General features: G+C 42.8%; 1 pseudogene; it reads left to right on the forward strand.

The window, feature by feature from the left end:
• The first annotated feature begins 4,185 nt into the window (after positions 1-4,185).
• On the forward strand, positions 4,186-4,303 carry LOC126102261 (5S ribosomal RNA; annotated as a pseudogene).
• The last annotated feature ends 650 nt before the right edge of the window (positions 4,304-4,953 follow it).

The raw sequence follows: 4,953 nt of genomic DNA on the forward strand, positions 1-4,953 counted from the left end.
CCCCCACCCCTCTCACCAACCTGCGCCCAGAATTTTTGCGCTGGTGAGGTGTGGTGGAGACGGTGGCATTGGCAAAGAAAAACAGAAAGGGGCAGTGTAAGTGAGAGAGGAGACAATGGCGGTGGGAAATACTGGAAGTCAATGGGTGGAAAATGAGGGGGTGGGGGAGAGACACAAATAGGCAGTAGCATTGAGAGGTAGTTGCTGGGACTGAATGCTTAACTACAAAGAGAGACTGGATAAAAGGATTTAGAGTCTTCTGTATTAAAAGACCGCGACTTTATTTGCAAGCCGAAATTTTTGGTGAGGAAGGCAGAATGACGACTGAGATAGCTGGTTCCCCACTTTCTTGTCAGGGTCTTTTCAAGAGGAATATATTCGCCTTTTTATGCTCCGACAGGGGCATTTTTCCGCTGGTTTATACTGTTGTATTATACGCTGCACGAAATACTGCCGGCGGGATTCGATCGAATTAACAGTTGTTCATGGTTCAATAGGATGAATCAGAGTGGGAAATAGTATACACAAGTGCATCATCGAGCCACTGCTAACAGCATTAACTTCTGTTACATGTTGGGTTATCCTGCAACACAGAGCATGTGAACATTCGAGGAAATTATACAGACTGTGATATGTCATTGCATTGGGTTTAGAAAACGGATGCCCACGAAGAAAGAGCGCGAAGTCTTCCAATACAGAGCAGAAAGTTTATATACAGGTTTATCAGAGTAACTTTCTGTCCTGGCGTAAGTTGACGTCAGCACACCGACCAGCGAAGATGTAGCTCGCAGATCGATAGTAGGCGCTGGAGCAAGTGCGCCTATCAGGAGAGATGCCAAAGACACACTGACAAGGAACATGCCACCAACGCCCTCTCGACAGCACGTATTTAGCCCGCCGCTGCTGACCGGAGGAGCTCAATGATGCACTCAGTTGGGTGTCTGTCAGTATCTTCGCAGAGTGGGTCACAGGCTATGACAATACATTGCGTCCAGATTAGTATCTATAGCGGGACTTGTACTTTTCCAGTAGTGACGATAAAGTTTGTAAAAGCAAGATTACATCTACATTTACATTTATACTCCGCTAGCCACCAAGCGGTGTGTGGTGGAGGGCACAATTCGCGCCAAATTCATATTTCCCCCCGTCTGTTCCACTCGCAGATCGCGCGAGGGAAAAACGACTGTCTGAACGCCTCAGTACGAGCTCTAATTTCCCTTATCTTTGAATGGTGATCATTGAGCGATCTGAAAGTTGGTGGTAATAATATATGCTCTACATCCTCGGCGAAGATCGGATTTCGGAATTTAGTGAGCAGCCCCTTCCGCTTAACGCGCCGTCTATCTGCAAGTGTGTCCCACTTCAAACTTTCTATGAGATTTGTAACGCTTTTGCGATGGCTGAATGTACCAGTCACGAATCTTGCCGCTCTTATTTGGACCTTCTCAATCTCTTGAATCAGACCCAACTGGTAAAGGTGCCATACAGACGAACAATACTCTAAGACTGGACGAACTAACGTATTGTAAGCTATTTCCTTTGTCGAAGGACTGCATCGCTTCAGGATTCTACCAATAAACCGCAATCTAGAGTCGCCTTGCCAGTTACTTGTATAATCTGATCATTCCATCTGAGATTATTTCGAATAGTCACACCCAGATAGTTGACGGATGTTACCGCTTCCAAACACTGGGCATTTATTTTGTACTCGTACATTAATGGGAATTTTCGGCTTGTTATACGCAGTAGGTTACACTTACTAACATTGAGAGATAACTGCCAGTCATTACACCACGCATTTATTTTCTGTAAATCCTCATTGATTTGTTCACAAATTTCGTGTGATACTACTTTTCAGTAGACTGCAGCATCATTGGCAAACAGTCTAATGCCACTGTCAATACTATCAACCAGGTCGTTTATGTAAATTGTAAAAAGCAGCGGACCTATTACACTGCCCTGGGGCACAACTGAAGTTACGCTTGTTTTTGTTGAAGTTACCCCGTTCAGGACGACATACTGCTCCCTGTCTGTTAGAAAACTATCTATCCAGCAAGATATGTCATCTGATAGACCGCAAGCGACACTGCGGAACTGTGTCGAACGCCTTTCGAAAGTCGCGAAATATGGCATCAACCTGGGAGCCGGTATCTGGAGCTTGTTGTATATCGTGCACAAAGAGGGCCAGCTGTGTCTCGCATGACCGCTGTTTCCTAAAACCGTGCTGGTTTCTGCAGATGAGCTTCTCAGAGTCTAGAAAGGTCATTATGTCTAAACACAAAATAAATTCCATGATTCTACAACAAATCGATGTCAGTGAAATTGGCCGGTAATTATGTGCATCCGATTCTCTACCCTTCTTATAGATTGCTATGACCTGGGCCTTCTTACAATCCCGTGAAACTTTCCGCTGTTCCAATGATCTCTGATAGATGATGGATAAGGATGGTGCTATATTTGTAGCATGGTCAACGTAAAATATTACGGGGATACCGTCTGGACCAGATGCCTTTCTGGCGTCTAAGGATCTTAACTGTTTTACAGTCCCAGATACACTAAATACTACGTCGCCATCCTTGCGTTTGTTCGATAGTTGAAAGGGGGAATGGTGCTGCAGTCCTCTACCGTAAACGAGTTTTTGAAAGCGAGGTTTAGAATTTCGGCCTTCTGTTTATCATCATCAGTTACATTACCCATACTGTCAGCAAGAGAAGGTATTGAATTATTTGTAGCATTCATAGATTTTACGTACGACCAAAATTTTTTGGGATTATTTTTAGAATCTGCAGATAAAATACTGCTTTCAAATTCGTTAAAAGTATCTCTCATTGACCTTTTGACAGCTGCTTTCATTTCGCATAATCTCTGTTTTCAGCGGGGCAGTGACTACGTTTTAAACGATTGTGCAAAATTCTCTACTTTCTCTGCAACTTCCTAATATGTTTCTTCCCTCCCCTATATTTTTGCTAGGCACATACTTCTCTAGCACATGGTGGACAATACCTTTGAATTCCGACCAAAGATGCTCAATATCTTTGTGTCCCGCGGTGAATGCTTGGAGCTGACTACGAATATATTCATTAATGACACTTTTGCCGGCCGGAGTGACCGAGCGGTTCTAGGCGCTACATTATGGATCCGCGCGAGTGCTACGGTCGCAGGTTCGAATCCTGCCTCGGGCATGGATGTGTGTGATGTCCTTAGGTTAGTTAGTTTTAAATAGTTCTATGTTCTAGGGGACTGATGACCTCAGAACTTAAGTCCCATAGTGCTCAGAGCCATTTGAACCAATGACACTTATATTTGCTTTCCCAAACACGAAAACTCTACTCTGTTTTTTTTTCTTCTTCTTTTTTTTTTTCAACTTCCACTGACATAGAAGCCACAATGACATTATGGTCGCTGATATCTTCTTCTAGATTAACTTCCTCAAAAAGATCAGGTCTGTTTGTCACCAAGATATCTAATATGTTCCCATCTCGAGTTGGTTTTCTAACCAATTGTTCAAGGTTGTATGTTGAGAGCGCTCCTACAATAACTTCACACGAGTCTTTGCTTCTGCCCCCTGTGATAAACGTCTGATTTTCCCAGTCAATGGATACCAGATTGAAGTCTCCACCTTTAACTAATGGATGATTTGGATATTTATTTCCTATGTACTCAAGATATTGTCTACAAGAGTACTATTACTGATGAGCTTGTACCACAACACATGGACTCTCCCATCCAGTTAAGTAAATACTTCCAGTTCTTGTAAATAAAGAACCGTATTAAACAACGAGTGTATTTGTCCTGTAGAAAGAGGATACCAGCCAACTATAACAACATCCTCTACCTTGCTTCCTTACGGTACAAGACTCTATAGTGCCGACAAGACACTAATTTTTCCTGATTTTCCGATAATGTAGAGGGTAAACATTACTGAACAATAAGACAATGTCTGTAAACGCTTCGTTTTCTACACAAAAGCCAGTTCTCATCACTCCGAGGATAGATGCTTTCGCTTCAGCGTTATTCTTACCACGGAAACAAGAGCTACTCAAGTTAGTTTGTTACTCTTGGTCACAGAAATATGTTCTATGAAATTTTTGTATGGTGTTTCGTGCATTAAATTACATAAAATTTCTTTCTACAGAAGTGAGGAATGACTGGTTTTTTAATAACAGAATGGCACAGAAAGTTAAGGGCAACGGCCTTGCCGCAGTGGATACACCGGTTCCCGTCAGATCACCGAAGTTAAGCGCTGTCGGGCGTGGCCGTCACTTGGATGGGTGACCATCCAGGCCGCCATGCGCTGTTGCCATCTTTCAGGGTGGACTCAGCCTCGAGTGAATAGTAGAGGCTCCGGTCAAAGAACACCATCATAACGACCGGGAGTGCGGTGTGCTGACCACACGCCCCTCCTATCCGCATTCTCATCTGAGGATGACACGGCGGTCGGATCGCCCCGATGGGCCAACTGTAGCCTAATGACGGAGTGTTACAGAAGGTTAAATTTGCCGCCACCAGTACGTATTTTTTTTCGGCACATTCTCTGTGTTCATATTTCTGATTTCGACACACATTTCCAATCAGAATTAGATTAGATTGCAATGGATACGAATTTAAACAACATTTTTAATTATATTTGTATTTTCATTGTATTTAATTATAATTAAAATTTCAAAAATATAGGGAGCTCAGGAATTAATTACAAACATTTACAACAACAAGTGCACCTCTTGGAATGTCAAAATAAAGCACTACAATGCCGTGGTAAAAACAGAGTGCCAGTGAATGCCTCTCAATGAACTGCAAGTTAGAAAAGCTGGAGATCCTAGAAAGAAAAATATTATGGAAAATCATGGGTCCACCCCAAGTTGAAACCACCTGGAAACTTTGGAGCAACTATGAAATCTACAAAAAGATGGATAAAATCTCGGAGACCATGCAAAAGAGGAGATTATCTTTTCT

The sequence above is a fragment of the Schistocerca cancellata genome, chromosome 9 (genome assembly GCF_023864275.1).
Source record: "Schistocerca cancellata isolate TAMUIC-IGC-003103 chromosome 9, iqSchCanc2.1, whole genome shotgun sequence".
Lineage (NCBI taxonomy): Eukaryota > Metazoa > Arthropoda > Insecta > Orthoptera > Acrididae > Schistocerca > Schistocerca cancellata.